A 23,365-nucleotide genomic window follows, 5' to 3' on the forward strand; every position below is an offset into this window, starting at 1 on the left:
TATATGAAGCATTTTCTAGGACAGACCATGTTTGACCACAAAACAGTCTCAACAAATTTTTAAAAATCAAAACTATATCAAGTATCATTTCAGATCACAAAGGAATAAAACTGGAAATCAATACCTAGAGGAACTTTGGAAACAAAACAAATACATAGAAATTAAAGAATATGCTCATAAGGTCAATGAACAAATTAAAATGAAAATCAAAGGATTTCTTAAAATAAAAGAAAATGGAGAAACAGTGTACCAAAACCTGTGGAATACAGCAAAAGTAGTGCTGAGGGGAATTTGTAGCAATAAACCCCTAGATCAAAATGTAGAAGTGCTACAAATTAACAATCTAATGACACACCTCAAGAAACTAGAAAAACAAAAACAAAATAAACCCAGAGTTAGCAGAAGAAAAGAAATAATGAAAATCAGAATAGAATTAAATGAAATAGAGACTTAAAAATACAAAGAATCAATTTTTTAAAAAGTTGATTCCTTTAAACCAGTAGCTACGCTAACCAAGAAGAGAGAAGACCCAAATAAACAAAATCAGAAACAAAAAAGGAGACATGAAAACTGATACCACAGAAATATAAAACAATACAGAGACTATTATGAAGAACTATATGCTGACAAATGAAAAACCTAGAGAAAATGGACAGATTCCTAGAAACATACAACCTCCAAAGACTAAATCAGGAAGAAATAGAAAACCTGAACAGACCAATAATGAGTAGCAAGATTGAATCAGTAATAAAAAGTCTCCTGACAAAGAAAAGCCCAGAACTAAATGTATTAATAGCCAAATTCTACCAATCATACAAAGAATTACTAATATTAATCCTCCTGAAACTCTTCCAAAAAAATCAAAGAGGAAGGAATTTTCTCTAACTCATTCTATGAGCCCTGCATCACCCTAACGCCAAAACCAGAGAAGGGCACAACAAGAAAAAAATAATTACAGGCCAATGTTTCTTTTTTTTTTTTTTTGAGATGGAGTCTCACTCTGTCACCCAGGCTGGAGTGCAGTGACATGATCTCGGCTCACTGCAACCTCCACCTCCTGGGTTCAAGCGACTGTCATGCCTCAGCCTCCCAAGTAGGTGGGACTACAGGTGCACTCTACCATGCCCAGCTAATTTTTGTATTTTTAGTAGAGACGGGGTTTCACCATATTGGCCAGGCCAGTCTCGAACTCCTGACGTTGTGATCTGCCCGCCTTGGCCTCCTAAAGTGCTGGGATTACCGGCATGAGCCACTACGCCCAGCAGGCCAATGTTTCTGATTAACATAGACACCAAAGTCCTCAATAAAATACTAGCAAACCAAATACAACAGTACATCAAAAAAATAATATACCTCAATCAAGCGGGATTTATACTGAAGATGCAAGAAGGGTTCTGCATACATAAGTCAACAAATATGACACATCACATAAACATAATTTAGGACAAAAACCATATGATCATCTCAATAGATGTGTAGAAAAAGCATCTGATAAAAATCCATCATTTTTCATGATAAAAGCTCTCAACAAATTAGACATAAAAGGAACACACTTCAAACTAATAACGACCAACTGCAACAAACCCACAGCTAACATCATACTGAATGGGAAAAACTTGAAAGCCTTTCCTCTAAGCACTAGAACAAGACAAGAATGCCCACTTTCACCACTCCCACTCAGCATAGTACTGAAAGTCCTAGCCAGAGCAATCAGGCAGGTGAAAGAAATAAAAAGAATCCAAACTGGAAGAGAGGAAATCAAATTGTTCCTTTTTGCTGATGGTATAATCTTGTATGTAAAGGAAAAAAAAACAAAACAAAACAAACAAACAAAAAAACTAAAGACTTCACCAAAAGCTCTTAGATTTGATCAATGAATTAAGATGCAAAATACAAAATCAACATACAAATCTCAACAGTGTTTCTATAAACCAATAATAATTTAGCCAAGAAAGAAATCAAGAAGGCAATCCCATTTACAATAGCTACAAAAAAATACTAAGGAATAAATTTAACCAAGTAGGTGACAGATCTTTACTAGGAAAATTGCAAAACACTAATGACAGAAATTGAAGATGACACAAACAAATGGAAACACACCCCGTGTTCATGGATTGAAAGAATCAGTATCATTAAAATGACCATATTGCCCAAAGCAATCTACAGATTCAGTTCAGTCCGTATTAAATTAATGGCAATATTCTGTACAGAATTAAAGAAAACAGTCCTAAAATTCATATGGAACAAAAAGCCTGAAGAGCCAAAGCAATCCAGAGCAAAAAGAACAAAGCTGGAGGTATGACATTACCTGACTTCAAAATATATTACAAGGCTACAGTAACTAAAATAGCATGATACTGGTATATATATATATGTAGACCAATGGAAAAAAATAGAAAAAAATCCCAGAAATAAAGCCACATATTTATAGCCAACTGATATTTAACAAAGCCAAGATCTCTAGGGAAAGGACACCCTCTTCAATAAATGCTGCTGGGAAAATTGGATAGCTACATGCAGAGAATGGAACTGAGCCCCATTTTTCACCATATACAAAATTCTAATCAAAATGAATTAAAGACTTAAATGAAAGACCCAAAATACAAAAATACTAGAAGAAAATCTAGGAAAAAACTATCCTGAACATTGGTCTAAACAAAGAATTTATGATTAAGCCCCCAAAAGCACAGGCAACAAAAACAAAAATTGACAAATGGTACTTAATTAAACTAAAAAGCTTCTGTACAACAAAATAAATAATCAACAGAGTGAAAAGACAACTTATTGAATGGGCAAAATATTTGCAAACTATTCATCCAACAGAATACTAATATTAAGAATATACAAGGAATTCAAACAACTTAACAGGAAACAAATAATCCCATTAAAAAGTAGACAGGAAATAGACATTTCTCAAAAGAAGACATACAAATGGCCAACGGGTATATGAAAAAATGTTCACTGTCACTAATCATCAGAGAATTGCAAATCAAAACTACAATGAGATATCATCTTAACCCACTCAGAATGGCTATTACTAAAAAGACCAAAAAAACCCCAGATATTTATTGTTATTGGTGAAGATGCAGAGAAAAGAGAATTCTTATACACTGTTGGTGGGAAGGTAAACTAGTACAGGTAGTGTGAAAAATAGCATGGAGTTTTCTCAAAAATATAAAAATAGAATTACCATTCAGTCCAGCAATCCCACTACTGGGTATCTACCCAAGGGAAAAGAAGTAATATATCAAATGGATATCTGCACTCTTGTGTTTATTGAAGTACTATTCAGAATATAGCAAAGATATAAAATCAACCAAAGTGTCTGTCAACGGAAGAATGGATAAAGAAAATGTGGTATATATACGTAATGGAATACTATTTAGCTATTTAAAAAGAATGAAATAATGTCATTTGCAGCAACACAGATGAAACTGGAGGTTGTCTTACAAATGAAGCCAGGCACAAAAGAAAATTATCATATGCTTTCATTTGTATGTGGGAGCTAAAAAGTCTGATCACATGGAGGTAGAGAGTGAAAAGACAGAAAACAGAGACTGGGAATCATGAATGGGGGAGCTGATGTGGGGAGGATAAAGAAAAATGTGTTAAAGAGTACAACCACACGGTAAGATAGAAGGAATATATTCAATGTTTAATAGCGAGTAGGATGACTATACTTAACAAAAATGTATTGTACATGAGTGATGAACACCTTAAATACCCTGACTTGATTACTATGCATTATATACATATTATAAAGTCACATGTACTCCACAAATAGGTACAAATAAAAAAAGAAGATGGGGACTTGATTCATTAGTAAGCAATTATCCTTACAAGGAAAGAAAAGTTCTTCATCATAATATTCTATTTGCTTAAACATTGGCCAGCCATTTGCCACAAACAAGACAAAAATGTTTGGATGAGTCTCTCCAAGTCAATACTTCATTGGAAAATCAACTTAAAATGCGTATCACACCATGAGTACCCAAGGAAAACACATTATAAGACAGTAGATGGAGAACCAAAAACTTTCCTATCCAACTGAGAACACTAGAGGTGACCAATAAATAGAGGATAATGATAGTGTTATCAACACCTATCTGTAGCTCTGTGAATATAAGAATAAATATTTTCTACATATATACATATAATACATAACCTTTCATAGATTATTCAGTCAATGCTCAGGTCATACCCGCCAGTCCTTATTCCCTTATATTATCTTTAAATAAAGGCCATATATTTAAAAATTTTGAAAAATTATAAATTAGTGTTTTACATTTGTCACTAACATAGAACAGAGTTTTAAAATATGGCTAACCTACACTTCAGGTCACCTCTTCCAGGCTGATGGTGGTGCCTATTCAGAATAGTAAAATTTCACCAAGCAGATTTCCTCCAGTTGTAGATAATTGTGAAAAGAATAAAAAAATTAAGTGAGCAAAGAACATGAACAGATACTTCACAAAAGAAGACATTCATGTGGGGAAAATATGAAAAAAAAACTCATCATCACTGGTCATTAGAGAAATGCAAATCAAAACCACAATAAGATGCCATCTCATGCCAGTCAGAGTGGCAATTTTTAAAAGTCAAGAAACAACAGATGCTGGTAAGGTTGTGGAGAAATAAGAATGCTTTTACACTGTTGATGGGAATGAAAATTAGTTCAACCATTGAGGAAGATGCTGTGGTTATTCCTCAAAAGACCTGGAAGCAGAAATACCATTTGACCCAGCAATCCCATTACTGGATGTATACCCAAAGGAATATAAATCACTATAAAGATACATGCACACATATGTTTATTGCAGCACTATCCACAATAGCAAAGACATGGAGTCAACCCAAATGCCCATCAATGATAGACTGGATAAAGAAAATATGGTATATAGACAGAATGGAATATTTTGAAGTCATAAAAAGGAACAAGATCCTGTCCTTTGCAGGAACGTGGACGGAGCTGGAAGCCATTATCCTCGGCAAACTAATGCAGAAACAGAAAACCAAACATTGCATGTTTTCTCTTATAAGTGGGAGCTAAACAATGAGAACACATGGACACAGGGGAACAACACACACTGGGGCTCTCGGGGGATGGGGTAGGAGGAGCTAGACGTCAGGAAAAATAGCTAATACATGCTGGGCTTAACACCTAGGTGATGGGTTGATAGGCGCAGCAAACCACCATGGCACACGTTAACCTATGTAACAAACCTGCACATCCTGCACATGTACCCTAGAACTTAATATTTAAATTAATTTTAAAAATTAAAGCATATTATTAAGACAATTATACATATTTGAAATAAAAAATATTACATCTTGGGTAATATTAATATAGCAACATAATTAGGCAACTCTCTAAAATATTGATGAATAAAGAGATATATTCATGAAGACTGAAAAGTTATCAAAATGACTCAGCATAAAGCTGTAATACATTAAAGTACAAGGGGGCACTGCCTCCACCCAACTATTTTTTTCATTTATTACATTAAAAAAATTAGTACGATACTGCTGTATATAAAGTACTATTCTGGACATGAGAGGAACATAAAAATAAATTGAGCAGTCTCTACCTTCGAAAATTTCATGACTTATTTAGTGTTCAAATACACTCTAATTTGGGGGTTAGAAGCCTCAGAATCTGTGTCTGGCTCTGTCCATCCTTAGTTGCATGTTGCCACCTTATCACACTTTAACTTTGATTTATCCATCCTACTATTTTAGGATTTTATGAGACTCTATTCCTATTTAAGGTGAAAAGCTTTGTGTTTCCTTCTCCATTTCTGTATTTTTTTCTCTCTTCATTGACAGTTGAAAGAAAAGCCTCCAAGAAAATCTCCCTGCCCATGGGCTTCACTTATGTCATTGGCGAGAGTGACTACTACTCAGCTACTCAGGAGTGAATTCTCTACAGAAGATTCTCTTTGAAGGTCAGGTAAATTACACTGCATTGAATGGGGCTAACATGTTTAACGTATTAATTACTGAATTGCTGCTGACTCTTCAAAGCGTTGGGGTAAAAACTTTAAGAACCATTTTAAAACAAAAGTATACAGTGGTTATTTTGGATGGAGCAATGAGCAACTTGTTTGCAATTTCTGACAACTAAAGGCACGCTTGAGACTCCAGTCCTGTATCACAGGCATGAGGGTTACCATTATGAACAGAAAATGCAGCATTTCAGGGGTTGAGTAAGATGAGTTTCTACACTTCTTTTTTCTACTGATCAGATTAAGTCCTATTTAAATCATTGTCAGCCACCTGTCAGATTATCTCAGAAAGAGAACATACAGAAAAAAAATAAAGAAAAAAAAGACAAGAATTTTCCAAACCCTGGGTTAGCTAAAAGTATAAAGTGTGATAAATGTGATGGGTTCTTTCTATTTGCTATGACTCTAAATTATTCAGCAGCACTCTTGGACATAGAGAAAAATACACAAATCTTGAGTTTTTATGTTTGGTCTACTTAATGTCACAGGTTCTGTACAATGTGACAGCATTGCATAAGGTACACTGGAAAAAATGCATTGTTCTATTCATTTCATTCTCATAAAGCTTAATTTCAAATCTTACAGTGGAGGTAAATTTAGTGGCATTGTCCTAAAGGCTATTATTTGAATCTCTGCAACCTTGGGCATGTAGTATATGACTATTCACTAATAAAGTTATTTAGCCTACAGGTCAGAACAATTACTATAGAGTTTCCAGTTAAGAACATGGCAAAGTCTGAAGACTGTCTTGATACAAACTTTTAGAAACAGTTAATAAAAGATAGCCAGACTCCTTTTAAATGCTTAGCTGAGCTTTCAGGAATTAGAAGGTAATCTCTAGAAGCCAGAAAGAAAAAAGAATTTAAAAATCAGATAGTAGGACTTGAGCATACTCTGTGGCTGTCTTGCTTGGGGAATGGGGAAGATTCTATCTTGGTCACTTATGGGCTGGTTTTTAGTATCCACGTGATGAGCAAACATAAAGCCACCCTCTATGTAAAAAAAAAGAGAAAGAAACCAGCTCATAAAACTAGGATCCTTGAAAAGCATATAAGGTAAAGAGGACAAGGGGGAAAATTTGACAGTAGGCACAGGAAGAGAACAAGAAAGGCCAAAGAATCTTGTACTTTTCTGGGCTCTGCTGGAAAAGAAAAACAAGCAAACAAAAAACCTCCCTTGAAAATTTTGGCGGGAGGTGGTGGTTAACCCTTGTAATCCCAGCACTTTGGGAGACGGAGGTGGGCAGATCACCTGATGTCAGAAGTTCAAGACCAGTCTGGCAAACATGGTGAAATCCCGTCTCTACTAGAAATCCAAAAAAATTAGCCAGGCATGGTGGTGCATGCCTGTAGTCTCAGCTACTGAGGCAGAAGAATCGCTTGAACCCGGGAGGCAGAGGTTGCAGTGAGTCAACATCGCGCCACTGCACTCTAGCCTGGGTGAAAGAGTGAAACTCCAACTCAAAAAAAAAAAAAAAAAAGGGAAAAGAAAATATCAACCCACATATATCTTCTCCATGGTCAGATACTATGACGTTGTCTAGGAAACTCCAAGTTGATAAGTAATATAGAACTTGGTCCTGAACCATTGACAGTCCTGGAGCACCTAGACATTTCCAAAGCTCAGACACAAAGGATTCTCATAGAAAGAATAAGCCCTACCTAAAAGATGTGATCACAATGAAAAATTGCCAAACACAAAATAAATCAATCCAACATGCACAAGCAGGTTTGCATTGGAAGAACTTCAGATGATAAAACAAAAATCAGAAAGTGAATAAAGAATAAGTAAAATAATTTTTTTTTTTTTTTTGAGACGGAGTCTCGCTCTGTCGCCCGGGCTGGAGTGCAGTGGCGCGATCTCGGCTCACTGCAAGCTCCGCCTCCCGGGTTCACGCCATTCTCCTGCCTCAGCCTCCCGAGTAGCTGGGACCACAGGCGCCCGCCACCTCGCCCGGCTAGTGTTTTGTATTTTTTAGTAGAGACGGGGTTTCACCGTGTTCGCCAGGACGGTCTCGATCTCCTGACCTCGTGATCCGCCCGTCTCGGCCTCCCAAAGTGCTGGGATTACAGGCTTGAGCCACCGCGCCCGGCCAAGTAAAATAATTAAAAACATAAAAGCCAGTTGTCAAGTTGCTTAGGCTAAAATAAGACATTGGGGGGAAAAAACTGGAAAAAAAAAGTCATATAGAACTTATACAAATAAAAAATATAATCATTGAAATTAAAAAGAGAAAGAGACTGCAGAAGTAACAACAACATCCATCAACAGATGCACAAAAATGAATAAACAAATATGGCATAGCCATACCCTGGAATATTTTTTGTCAATAAAAATAAACGAAGTACTGATACATGCTACAACATGGATGAAACTTGAAAACATTTGGCTAAAAAATTATGCTAAAAATTCAATGCACAACTTAAAGAAAAGATTAGACACAGCTGAGAGAATTTGTGAACTATAATATGGATCTAAGGAAACTGCACAGAAGAAGGCAGTGAAAATCACAAAGTTAGAAAATATAAAGCAGTGATAAAGAGACATAATAGATTAAAAATGAGGACTTTCAATACATGACTAAGATAACTTCCAGAAGAATAAAGGGAGATAATTTGCAAGGACACAATAGCCAAAATTTCTTAGAAAAAATGAAATACATAAGTTCTCAGATTGAAGATGCATGTCCAGTGACTCTAAAAGAGCATAAACAAAAATAAATCCACACCTAGACACATTATTGTGATACCAAAGAGTACTAGAAAAGAGAAATGAATTGGCCAGGCGAGATGGCTCATGCCTGTAATCCCAGCACTTTGGGAGGCAGAGGCGGGCAGATCACAAGGTCAGGAGATCGAGACCATCCTGGCTAACATGGTGAAACCCCGTCTCTACTAAAAATACAAAAAACTAGCCAGGCAAGGTGGCGGGCGCCTGTAGTCCCAGCTACTCTGGAGGCTGAGACGGGAGAATGGCGTGAACCCGGGAGGCTGCGGTGAGCCAAGATCACGCCACCGCACTCCAGCCTGGGCAACAGAGCAAGACTCCGTCTCAAAAAAAAAAAAAAAAAAAAAAAAAAGAGAGAGAGAGAAATGAGTTCAAAAACCACCAGAAAGAATAGTAAATTATCTGCAAAGGGACAAAATTAAATAGGTAACAGACAATAGAGGCTACATGACAATGGAATTATATGCTGAAAATACTTACAGAAAATAATTGTCAAACAAGAATTTGTCTCTAACTAAACTATATTTTCTTAAAAGTGAGAAAAATAAGTGTTGGCAAAAAGAAAGAAAATCAAAGGAAATATACCACTTACAAATGTTCACTAAAAGAAATGCTAAGTAAAGCCGGGTGCAGTGACTCACGCCTCCAATCCCAGCACTTTGGGAGGCCAAGGCAGGTGGATCACGAGGTCAGGAAATCAAGACCATCCTGGCTAACATGGTGAAGCTCCGTCTCTACTAAAAATACAAAAAATTAGCCGGGCGAGGTGGCGGGCGCCTGTAGTCCCAGCTACTCGGGAGGCTGAGGCAGGAGAATGGTGTGAACCCGGGGAGGCGGAGCTTGCAGTGAGCCGAGATCGCGCCACTGCACTCCAGCCTGGGCGACAGACCCGAAACTCTGTCTCAAAAAAAAAAAAAAGAAAGAAAGAAAAAGAAAAAGAAAAGAAAGAAATGCTAAGTAATATTTACTGAAAAAGATAATTGAGGTTAAATTGAAGGAGTAAATGTGATAAACAATACTAAACAAATCAATCAATGAGCAAGTATGGACTTCATAAAATAACACCAGCTAAATATAAGACAACGTGTAAATTAAAATATTATACAAAATTACTCATATATGGCATAAGAGATTTGCAGATTTAAAAATTTAGCTTCTTTTGTCTTGAAAAGTTAAAGATAACTAATACTTAACTTTAGGTTAGGTTTAGGATTTCTTATTCAAATTTTAAGTATAGCTATTAAGAAAATACAAACAAAATCTTTATTTTCAAAACCATTAGAAAAGGGAAAAAAATGAAGACAAACAAGATTTAATACATTTAATATACCCATAGAGAAGGAAAAAAGCCAAGAAAAATGGAATAAATAACAGCATAAAAGTAGGAAATAGAAACAAATTGAAATAAATGTAGATAGACACAAACCAACAGCTGAAAAACAGGGATTCTCAGATTGGATTTAAAAAGTTAAACCTAGCCATAGACAAATTCGGCACTGTTGATACCCCTCATTTCACCTGAGCTCCCCTGCAGCTGCTACCTGTACCCTGACAGCTCCCCAAGTGTCCAGTACCTGTGTCTCTAATATCTCTGTGCAGGATCTGTATGCTAAAAACTGCAAAACACTGATGAAAGAAATTAAACATGTCTATATAAAATGAAGAAATATATCATGTTCACATATTTAATAACTTGATATTATTAACATGAAAATTTTTCTCAAATTGATGTATAGATTTAATATGAACCCAATCAAAATCCCCAAGGGAAAATTTTGAAAAAGAACAAAGTTAGAGGATGCATACTATGTGACTTTACAATCTACTATAAAGGTGTAGTTATCAAGACTAAACTTATAGTATCAGAATAAACCCACACAAATATGCCCAACTGATTTTTATAAAGATACAAAGGCAACTTGTTGAAAGAATAGGCTTTTCAACAAATGTTACTAGAATAATTAGACACTTGTATTCAAAAAGCTACTCAACCTATACTCACACCTATTACTGTAATTAAATTAGAATAGATCATAGGTATAAAAGCAAAAAAATGTAAAACTGTTAAAACTTTTTAAATAAATCCGAAAAAAAAAAACCTTTTGACCTTGGGTTAGGCAAAGAATTCTTAGCCACAATACCATAAGCACAACCAATAAAAGACAGAAAAAAAAGATCATTTGGACTTGCTCATAATTAAAATTGTTTGAGGCCGGGCGCGGTGGCTCAAGCCTGTAATCCCAGCACTTTGGGAGGCCGAGACGGGCGGATCACGAGGTCAGGAGATCGAGACCATCCTGGCTAACACGGTGAAACCCCGTCTCTATTAAGAAATACAAAAAACTAGCCAGGCGAGGTGGCGGGCGCCTGTAGTCCCAGCTACTCGGGAGGCTGAGGCCGGAGAATGGCGTGAACCCGGGAGGCGGAGCTTGCAGTGAGCTGAGATCCGGCCACTGCACTCCAGCCTGGGCGACAGGGCGAGACTCCGTCTCAAAAAAAAAAAAAAAATAATAAAATAAAATAAAATTGTTTGCTCTGTGAAATACATAGGAGAATGAAAGGCAAACTACCAACTGAGAAAAAATATTTGCAAATCACATGTCTGACAAAAGACTTGTAGCCAGAATATATAAAAAACTATTAAAACTCAACAATAAGGAAACAAACCAATAAAAGAATGGACAAAAATCTGAATGGACACATTATCAAAAAAGTTACAGATGGCAAACACCTGAAGCACAATGAGAAACTGCTACACACTTATTACAATGGCTAATGTTAAAAATTCATAAATAAGTAACTGACCATGCCAAGTGCTGGCGAGAATACAGAGCAACCGAAACTCTCATAGAGTGCCTACGGGAATGCAAAATTGTACAGTCACCATAAAAAGCTGTTTGATAGTTTCTTATAAAATAAAACACACTTACTATACAGCTGAACAATTCTACTCCATTTGCCCAGTTAGAAACAGACTATTGTAGGTATATGAGCTTAGGATATGACAGAGCTGCCCTTACAAATCACTGGGGAAAGATGAGCTATTCAATTAAATGGTGATAAAATAATTACTGACGTATGGTAAGAGATGCAACTAGATCCTTACCTTGCATTGCAGACATGCATATGCACACATGCAAACATATACACACAGACAAATGGATTAAGACCTAAATGTGAAGAGTAAACTCTGAAATTTTGGAATAAAATATAAAGAATAATGTACAATATTTGGGTCAAAGAGAATTTTTTTTTTAGGTTTTGCTTTTCATTTTTACCAGGAGCTCACTCTGTCACCCAGGCTGGAGTGCAGAGGTATGACCTCGGCTCACTGCAGGAGATTCTCCAGCCTCAGCCTCCCAAGTAGCTAGGACTACAGGCATGTGCCACCATGCCTGGCTAATTTTTGTATTTTTTGTAGAGACACAGTTTTGTCATGTTCCCCAGGCTGGTCTCAAACTCCTGAGCTCGAAGCAATCCACCCGCCTTGGCCCCCCAAAGTACTGGGATTATAGGTGTGAGCCATCGCATCTGACACGAGGATTTTTATATAAACACCATACCACAATAAGATAAAAGAAAAGATGCTCAATCTGACTATTGCAACTAAAAAATTTCAATGTGAAAAGCATTCCTTAATTAAGGAGAAACAAACAAAAATGATCACAGATTGGGAGATTTTGTAGCACTATTTTGTAGAAGTCTGTTCTGTATTATACAAATACAAATGACTAATACTATCCAGGACGTAGGAAGAAATCTTAAAAAAAAAAAAAAAGGAAAAGAAACAAAAATTTCAAACAGTGAGCAAAGGATATAAATTAAAATGTTCTAAAAGCTTGAATAGCTGTTAATTTATAAAATACACTGATATTTTTATTTAGTCCTTCAGGGAAAAAATTCATGAAAAAATCTGTGGTTTATTAATACAATGGAATACTACATAGCAGTTTAAATAAATGAACATATATCTACACAAACCTTAAAACATTTTGTTGAGTGAAAAAAATAAGTTGCAAAAGGACACTTTCAGGGGAACATAAAAAATAAACATTTTTAAATCATACTGTAAGTTTTCATGCATTTATAGTTTCAAAAACATTTCAAAATGCCTGGGAAAAGTTCACATCAATTTCTCAAAAGTGTGTTCCTCTGAGAGTGAAAATGTAGATATAGCCATAGAGTGCTGTTTGTATAAAAATCTGTGTGTGTCTGTGTGTGTGTCTGTGTGTGTGTCTGTGTGTGTGTGTTGTGAAAACGAAGAGACAGAGAGAGAAAAAGAGAAAGAGTTGAACTAAACATGGCAAATGTTAACAACTATTTATACTTGGTGTTGCATACATTTTCTGTGTGTTTGAATTTTTTATAACTTTTAAACAATTTATTTAGAGAATCACAGCATTTCATACATGTTTTAAACAATGTCAAAATTATTAGAGCACTCATTTATCCTCCCAAATAGCTCCATAAAAGGGCAACATTCTTATGTGCTTCTGAAAAATAAACGTTATTCCTATTTCACATGTCACTCTTGTTTAAAGACTGAAGTAAGCCTGGCACAGTGGTGGGTGACTATAGTCCCACCTACCCGGAAGGCTGAGGCAGGGGGATCCTGCAACCCAGGAGTTCAAGACCAGTCTGAGCAACAGAGGAAGATTTTGTCTCAAAAAAAAGGAAAAAAAAATAGATTGGAGTAAAACATTGAGCTTTAATATCATTAAGAATTAAATTCATATCATTAAGAATTTCCAGCCAGGCATGGGTGGTTATGCCCGTAGTCTCAGTATTTTGAGAGGCCAAGGTTGGAGGATTACTTGAGGCCAGGAGTTCAAGGCCAGCCTGGGAAAGAGGGAGACCCTCTTTCAAAAATAATAATAATAATTTCCCAGGAAGAAAAGGGGTATAGTTTCAGACTAAAGCTATATCACTTATGACCTGTCTCTTCAATGTTCTTATCTCTATTTAATTATTGGCATTGTATATTTTTTCAGCAAATATTAGAGTAACATTCTAAGAACATTTCTTCCTTTTGCCTGAGGGGGCAGAGCCTTAGGTAAAGCAATGAGATTAGGACTGGAAACTAAGGAAAGTCAAGATTTTAATTGTATGCCCCAGTCTAGTTGCCCCCACTGATGCCCACAATTTACAAGAAGTTGTCAAAGCTGAACCCAGGAAATGATATTCAGAAAAGTCTTCATGTTTCCTCCACTTCTTGCAGGATGTCATGAATTATTTAATTTTCTAGAATTCCTTAAGCTTCTTTTTGCAAAAAAAGTTTTCCCTCTACTTTGACAGTCATATCACTTTTTCCTCTTCCGGTGTCTTCATGAAACTCTTGATGTGAAAACCTTGCCTTCCTAGACAACTGCTATTTGAAATGAAAAGCTGCATAGGTCTTGTCAGCCTCCATCTTACCCTATTTAATTTTCACTCTGGAGTTCACAAAATGGCCATTTCTATAATGCATTTCATGTTTCCGGATAGAGAAGATTGCTAGCACAGTAAATATCCATCTAAGCCTCTTTCTCATCAACAAAACATGTCGTTTGTAGTACTCACACATCAACAGAACTTCCTCAAGCCTGCCACTATTGCTTTTTCATAATTATATTTTATAATCCTCCTTTACACACGAGAGCTCAATTCACTTCCTCCTACAATGCATTAGCATCCTCTTCAAATCCATTAGTGGTATCACAAGCTCCACAGCATCATTCCCTCTTCAAAATATTTTATTATTAAGTTACTGTACTGCGAGCTGGGAGTCTATGAATATTTAAGCAAGGCATCGTATGTTTATGTACACTCTGCCAAGCCAAAAAAAAAAAGCCTATTCACCCTAATATTTTGGCAGTGGATTAAAAGCTGCTATGTACCTTAAGAAAAATGTTTGCTGAAGTTGCAAATGATTGTTAAAAATAAGTAAATAATTTATTTTTAGAAATTCTTTATGATTTAATCCTTACCTGTTCTTCATTCTGCAAACGAAGTCTCAGTGCTAGCAGCAGGGATAGGAACAGGCGAACTGACTCTAGTATTCCAAGAAACGTGGACAGTCCTTAGCACTGAAAACTCATTTCAGTTTTGCTGGCTCTGCTTCACTTTTTAGCATTTGAAGCTCATCAGCTCTATGTATTGTTGGTTATGGTAAAATAACCAACATTATTGTTTATAATTTTCTAAGCTATAGTACTCTCTTGAGTTAATTTGGTACATGGATAGCCACTAATATCCATTAACTTCATCCGGAATAATTATATGATTTGATGCACTGCATAGTTGAGATGCAAAGATACAAAAAGGAGAAAGAGACTGCAGAAGTAATACTAATGTCCATCAATAGATGAGCAAAAATGAATAAACAAATGTGGCATAGCCATACCCTGGAATATTTTTTGGCAATAAAGATAAACGAAGCACTGATACATGCTACAACATGGATGAAACTTGAAAACATTATGCTAAGGAAAAGAAGCCAGTCACATACACAGACACAAACACACACACACACACACACAGAACATGAATTATATGATGAATTCATAGGAAATGTCCAGATTAGGAAAATCTATTAGTGGTTATTTAGAACTATGGGTCTCAGAGTGGGGGATAAGAGACAAGGGGGTGATAGCTAAAGGGTAGACGGTTTCTCTTTGCAATGATGGAAACATTATAAAATTGACTGTGGGGATGGATACACATATCTGTAACTACACTAAAAACCATAGAATTGTCCAGTTTACATGAGCAAATTGTATCATGCGTGAATTATATCCCAATACATTTTTTTTCAGAAAATGAATTTAGTAATCAACTTCATTTTCTGAACAAAAAAGCCATGAATTAATTCATTAGTTACACCATCTTGGACCCTTGCCATCAGGTTCTCAAGGTGTGTGTGGAAAGGAAGGTGGGATAGGAAGAGTATTGATGTATGAGATGGCAAGGAAGGGATGACCTAGAGCAGAATCACTGAGCAGTTTATCAAACTACATGCATCTCTTTTTCCTACAGATAGAGTGCGGTTCCCCACCCCTATGTCAGGAACTACTGCTCCATGAGGAAGCTATTGAAGGTGATGGGTCATCTGTCTAAAAAAGAGTGATGGAAAATGCCTGTTTGACTGATGGTATCTATAAGGTGCTAACAACAATAAATAAATGCAGTGATCAACATTAGAAATGTATTAAAGGAAACGTCGCTACCATGCTATCATTTAACAAAGATAACTGGCAACCTCTTTCTCTTTAGCAATGTTTGACCTTATTCCACGCAGGTTAATGTGCACAATAAGGCGGCGGGGGGATGAGAGGCATTTTTTTAAGCCAAATCAAGCTGGCAATACTTAGGTCAGCCAGATCCGCAGTAAAAGTTTCCGAAGGAAACCTGATGTGGAGAGATGAAATCATTGTGTAAAATAAATAAACGCTAACTTTATGAAGCCCTGAGTATTAGGTTTCCTTCCCTGTTTGATTTTTTTTCTTTTAATGCTGAGAGTCTTCCTGAAACCATCCTCCCTTTATTCTTTTGACAATGTGTCAGCTACTGCTGCTTCTTTTCAAATGATACCTAACTCTTGCATAGTATTTATTATGTGCCAATCACTGTTCTAAGGGTCTTATTTACCCCATGTAATCCTCTCAACAACTCTGCGATATGGTACTATTAACCCTATCTTTAACCATGAGGAAATTCAAGTGCAGAAGTTTAAGTAACCTTTCACTTATACTCTTTCTGCTCCATCTTGAAGTGGCTTCTGACTCCTTCATGGAACATGGGCCAGGGGAAATAGAAGTTTTCATTCAACTGATAATTGTTGTGAGTTGGCATCCCACACTGAAAGTCAGGAGGGTGGTGAGAAGTATCCTCTCTCAGGGTTCCTTTTGTGGGTTCTTGGAGACTCCCATCACTGGGAGAACTTTCACCTGCCGTTCCCTTGAGGCAGGCAATGCAATGATCCTTGGTTACTACTGCCTCTGCTCCTGCACTCAAGGAATTAGAGAGATTGGATCTATTTGGTGAAGTCTGTTTCCTTCTTCAAAGATGATTTGACCTTAGAATCTGAGATCATCTCAAGCTGATGTTCTTTCTCTTACTTGTCTCACATTTAATGCACAGGAAACATTCACTTGTCTCAGCCGCACCTGCTAATCCAGGCTTTATAACACTGCAGTCACTTCTTGCTCAGCTTTTCCAATGGAAGTCAGCCAGTGGATCCCATGCCTGTTACATGTCTTAGGCAGGAGTTGGACTGTCTCCTGGGTCTTCTCACTTTGAGGAACATGCATCAACCCTCAGGATTATCTCAATGAGTCCTTTCTTAATAAGTTGAGGAACTGAACTCAATTAATATCTTTTATTGTGATGAGGTGGGAAAGAAGAACTCACAGAACCCATGCAGGTCTCCCTAAAAATTCTCTCTCTCTCTACATGATCCCCTTTCTGGACCCTTTTAAATCCTTTATTTTTAGGGAGGGAGTTAAAAGTTTTCTACATGGTTTTTGCCACCTACTTGTAAAATCTTAGTTTAGCACCACTTCATTTTGGAGACATAAAATGGTGTCTGAAACATCTATTTTATGTATATGTTCATATATAATATAAAGGTATGTTCATGTTTATTTCTGTTTCCTCTATAGAACTATTTGTTCACTGATGGCATGAACCAGGTCTATTGTATTCACCATACTAGGTGAATACCTACATAATAGGCGTTCATACAATATTTGTGCAGTGAATGAATGCATAGACACGTATTTTGTACTTATTCATACAAATATAGAGAGATAGCTCAGAAAGACACATCACCCAGCTCTAACCATGAAGCCATATGGTCCCAAAAGCAATTATCATTGTTTCTACCAAAAAAATGTTTTTTGCATTTTTGAGCCTTTCCTGTAAATCCATCAGTTAAGTAACAAACATTATTTTCAGAGTTCTACACAGTTCTGCCAAAATGTCAATCACGCCGTGACACAAACAGGCACTTTTTAAAATAAAGCAATTTACAATACAATTGTGTACTAAGTGCCATGAATTCTCAGCTGTACAAAAATATCTGGCCTCTCTGCTAATGAAATGAAGGAAAATGTAATTGACAGTTATCTTATGAGATTTCATTGTAATGCACATGATGTTATAATAAATCTGGTTACTGGAAATTCTGTGGTACACTGTTTAAAGGATATTAATTGATTGCCTTGGAGTCAGCTTATTTTGAAATTCCTGTTGGCGAGCTTCGATATGACTGTGCTATACATATGAAGTAGGTTATAACAGGTCTTTTCTAAGCCCAGTGCATATGATCAGTGAAATAGGAGTTTTATAAAAACCTCTGTTACCATCTATGGCCAACTTATAACAGATGTGGCAATAAAAATTCCAATGTGAAACTAATAAAAGATTCTCCATATTAGCCTTTCCATGGTACCTTTTCTGGATTAGTAATTCTAGATCAAATAAAGGAAAACTAACTCTCTGCAAAACAAAACCACCCAAAAATTTAAAAAATGAAATAAAATAATTTTTAATATGAAATAATCTGACAATTGTGTCATGAGTGAGAATGTGTTTAACTTTTAAAATGTAGGGGCTTTGGGCAGGGTATGGTGTCTCACGCCTGTAATCCCAGTACTTTGGGAGGCCGAGGCGGGCGGATCACAAGGTCAGGAGATCGAGACCATCCTGGCTAATACAGTGAAACCCCTTCTCTACTAAAAATACAAAAAAATAGCCGGGCGTGGTGGCAGGCGCCTGTGGTCCCAGCTACTCAGGAAGCTGAGGCAGGAGAAACACTTAAACCTGGGGGGAAGAGGTTGCAGTGAGCCGAGATCACATCACTGCACTCTAGCCTGGGCAACAGAGTGAGACTCTGTCTCAAAAAAAAAGACAAGACAGACAGAAAGGAAGGAAAGAAGGAAGGAAGGAAGGAAGGAAGGAAGGAAGGAAGGAAGGAAGGAAGGAAGGAAGGAAGGAAGGAAGGAAGGAAGGAAGGAAGGGAAGGAAGATGTAGGGGCTTTGTTGGTTTAATTTTAAGAAAACAAATGGGAGGGTATTGTTTTTTCCACTGTTGGTGTTTTTACAGCAACACCCTAACAAGATTCATTAACATAAAAGTTGAGTGGAGGTTTATAGCATGCTTCAGAGAAAATCTTCAAAATTTGTGAACATCAAGTTAGGAAAGTAAGTTGTGATCATTGTCATCTAAAGTACACAGAATACCTATACTTAAAGTTAAAATTTCATTTTTTACTTACAAACATATAAACTTAATTTGAGTAACATATAGAAAAATATGTAGATGTTTTAATAAACTTATTTTTATTCTTCCAGTCATTCTTTGATAGTGTGTAGACATAATTTGGGTTCTGAAACCAGGCATTGGCAGATGCACAGAGCAGGGGCTGAAAAGAAACAAGGAAGGAGCATCCAGATGTAACATGATGGAGAGAAGCAACCCGGCAGAGCCTACCAGAGGTCCAGAGGTCATTACAAAAGGATGGAATGCTTGAAAGGTCTTCCAGGTTCCATCCTTGCTGCTCACCTTCCTCACTTGGTATCCTTTCCTGGTTAAATGCATCCACTCCCTGGAGTACCAGAGACTGAGAGTGGCCTCCAAATATTCACTGTTCTCCCATATTTTGTTTGCACACCAGTCTGTAATTTTTAATTAAAATTAAGTAAAACATTAACATTTTAATTAAAACTAGCTAAAAGATATTGCACTTTTCAAGTGTATGACTGAGCTTAATAATGTTTAACCATGGCTTTATTAAGTGAATACATGGGTCTTCAACATTAAATTCAACTTACTTCACATTAACGTTTGCAAATACATTATCATCCATTCTTACATATTTCACATCAACTAACTTGAAGTGCAGAAGGCTTGCACTCAAATAACTCTTCTGAGGTGACAAAAAAGCCCAAGACTTGAGGCCAAGTCTCTAACCAACAATGACTATATCAACACTGGTGAACTCATAAGAAGGAACTTCAAGGTTGGGAGGTGCAGGCCCCTTCCTAATCATGCGAAAGGCATCATAGTGTGACCCATGGCAAGGGCCGTAATAACTACCAGAATGTCCTGCAAATGCAGTGAGTACATAACCAAGGTGAATGCAAACACTTATCAGGATAACCTACTTTAAGTTATGGGATACATGTGCAGAACATGTAGGTTTGTTACATAGGTACGCATGTCCTATGGTGGTTTGCTGCACCCATCAACCCGTCATCTACATTAGGTATTTCACCTAATGCTATCCCTCCCTTAGACCCCCACCCCCTGACAGGCCCCAGTGTGCAACGTTCCCCTCCCTGTGTCCATGTGTTCTCATTGTTCAACTCCCACTTGTTGGAGTTGTTTGGTTTTGTGTTCTTGTGTTAATGATGGTTTCCAGCGTCATTCATGTCCCTGCAAAGAACATGAACTCATCCTTTTTTATGGCTGCATAGTATTCCATGGTGTATATGTGCCACATTTTCTTTATCCAGTCTATCATTGATGGTGAAAAACTGGATAAAGAAAGTGGGGTTTCTTTACTTGTTCTAAATCATGCTGTGGATCCTGCAAATGGGGCCTTCCAACTGCAGCTTCCTAGTCAGTTTCCCTCTTGGTTCTGTGGCCCACAAACAGGAGTTTGCCTCTTCCTTTGAAAGGCATATTCTTGCCTTCTGGAATATCGGATAACTTGGATTTGATTTCGACATGACCAACACATCAGCAGAAGCCCTCGTGCTGGGAACAAACTGGGGAAAGATATTGTTGGCACCATATGCAACAGTAGCTGTTGCAGTTAACAAATAAGAGAAGCCTTTTCTAGCCTTGTTGCTCTTTTTTGAAGACTTTGTACTACCTAAAACTTCATTGTAATGCTACCCAGAAAAGGCAAGCACTTTGATGTCCATAAGGGAACAACGAACAGAAGCAGGGACATTGAGGCCCATGTGCTGGCCACTCAGCGGCTCCCAGCACAGGAAGGGCCGCTTCATGTCCAGCACAGGCAGCTCTGGAGCAGCAAGCACCACGGCCCACACCAGGGGTCACAGTGCACCTGCCACTTCATGGCATGTGGCCAACAGAATGGGCGCTAATCTACATTTATAACAGAACTCCAAGTAGCTGGGCATATATCCATCCAGTTAAATTACTACATTACCCAGAATCCCATGACTTGACTATGTTCTAGTCAATGAGAAATAAACAGAAGTGTGGTACTCCCAAGGAGTTTCTTTTGAAAGGAAGATCACAGCCTTCTTTTCTTCTCCAAATTGCAACCCATAACAACATGCAAAGATATGAATGTTAGAACTCTGGTAGCAGCTTTTGACCTAGGTAGCTGAGAAGTGAGCTGGAAAGAGACAAAACTGTCATAGAGTTATGATTCTCTCTCTGAATTATATATCTCCAAAATTATTTTAGGTGAGATAGAAATGCATTTTTATCTTCATTAAGTCACCGTCACGTGCAGTACATGTAGTAAAATGGAAACGTAACTCATAAGTGTGGCTTTAGGACACAACTCCAAAATCAATGCTCCAAACCCTGCTTTCTTCCCAAAGATTATGACCTAGATATCCAGTCATCTTCTGGATAACTTTATCTGAATATATCAACACTCCCCCAACACACACACACACACACACACACACACACACACACACACACACACAGAACTTAGCAAGAATAAAACACAACTCATATTGCCTCCAATATATGCTCTTTATGCTATTATTTCCTAGCTCAATTTGAAGGAAGATTCAACCATTTATTTGCTGAGTGACATCAGGGGAGTCTTTTTGCTTCCCATTCCTTCATCATCTGCCAGTAACCAGCATTCCTCCTGCAAGATGTCTGGGATCTTCCTACCAGCAGCTATCACGTATTGCTCTCCCTCCCATTGTCACCATTCTGGTTTTGACCCTTACCAAGCCTTGCCTGAATTGTAGTAACAGCCTCTTAACTGGTGTGCCTGCCTCTAGTTTCAACTCTACTAACAGCCTCCTACAATCCTATATGAAAATCTAATAGCATCATTTTCTGGCTTAAAATCTTTTCATGGCTCTCATTAAGGATGGAAAAAAGCCAAGTTCCTTGGCATGGTATTCAGGGCCCTTCAGGATCTAGCCAGCACGGAGTCCCCTAAAGCAAATCCTAATATACCTCTCTTTACTCTCTTCTCCCATTGCCCACTAAAGCAATACTCACTCTCTGGAAAGCCAGGCTTTTCTAGTCCCCAGCACCTTTGTCATAGTGTTCCTGTCATCTGGAATGACTTTTCCCTTACTTACGTGTCCAGATAATTCACCTAAATATCCAGCTCAGGTGACAACATTGCTGTGAAGCTGTCACTGATGTCTGCCCAATAAAATTCATACGTACCTTTAAACTTGTACCTTGAAAGTTGCATGGCAATTGTTTATTTGCACACTTGACTCCCATGATAAACTGTGAAGTTGTTAAATCGAGGATTATGTCTATTCATCTTGTCAATCCCACGTGAAAAATAATAGGTATTTATCACAATGGTAATAATAATAATAGCTAACTCTAATTGAGAATATCCTATACACTGACACCTTTGTAAGTACTGTATTTGTATCTCAATTAATTACCAATGAGGAAGCACTATTACTATTTTACATGTAAAAGGAAACAAAGGCACAAACACATAAAGTAACACACAGCTAGAGAGTCAGGCTTTGGACCTAGGAAGCCAGCTTCGTATCTGTGCATTTAACCTTGGAATGGCTACAGTAAGATGCTCCCAAGTAAGCATCCTTGTTTTCTTCTCATCTTTCTCAAATTGTCCAAGACCTTATGAGGTTCAAAAACAGATGCTAAATCTGTAAGTAGAGAGTGGAGTTCAAAAGAAATGTATTCATATTTGCTAGAAAAAAAAATGGATTGCCCAATTAAAAAAAAATGGATTGCCCAACATAGAGATTTCCAAACACAGAAGATGATCAGAACTCCCTAGGGAACTTTGTGAAATACACATTCCCTGCCGGGCATGGTGGCTCAGGCCTGTAATCCTAGCACTTTGGGAGGCCAAGGCGGGTGGATCACGAGGTCAGAAGATAGAGACCATCCTGGCTACACGGTGAAACTCCGTCTCCACTAAAAATACAAAAAATTAACCGGGCGTGGTGGCGGCGCCTGTAGTCCCAGCTACTCGGGAGGCTGAGGCAGGAGAATGGCGTGAACCTGGGAGGCGGAGCTGGCAGTGAGCTGAGATCCGGCCACTGCACTCCAGGCTGGGCGACAGAGCGAGACTCCGTCTCAAACAAAACAAAACAAAACAAAACAAAACAAAACACATTCCCGGTCCCAACCAAGATCTAGTAAATCGGCATCCCAAAAGTTAAAGGGAAATTTCTTTAAAGTAAATACAAAATTTCTGGGATTTTTAAGCAATATGTTGCTATTTAGACTCAAGTCCAGAAATATATTTACATACTATGTCTACAAAATTCCCCAAACATGTAAGTCTAATTTATTAAAATGTGAAATTAGCGACCCTGGCATTGCTCATTCTCAGTGAACCCATGCTGGCTCCTCATGACCATTCCTCGGCAAACTGTTCCTTTCATAACCTACTAAAGAGGGCTGCAGGGTTATCACTGTGCAG

At 37.5% G+C, this 23,365-nt stretch overlaps 1 pseudogene; it reads right to left on the minus strand.

The window, feature by feature from the left end:
* Positions 1-18,955: 18,955 nt before the first annotated feature.
* LOC101024404 lies at positions 18,956-22,815 on the minus strand (annotated as a pseudogene).
* Between the last annotated feature and the right edge of the window lie 550 nt (positions 22,816-23,365).

This window comes from Papio anubis, chromosome 6 (assembly GCF_008728515.1).
Source record: "Papio anubis isolate 15944 chromosome 6, Panubis1.0, whole genome shotgun sequence".
In the NCBI taxonomy this organism is placed as follows: Eukaryota; Metazoa; Chordata; class Mammalia; order Primates; family Cercopithecidae; genus Papio; species Papio anubis.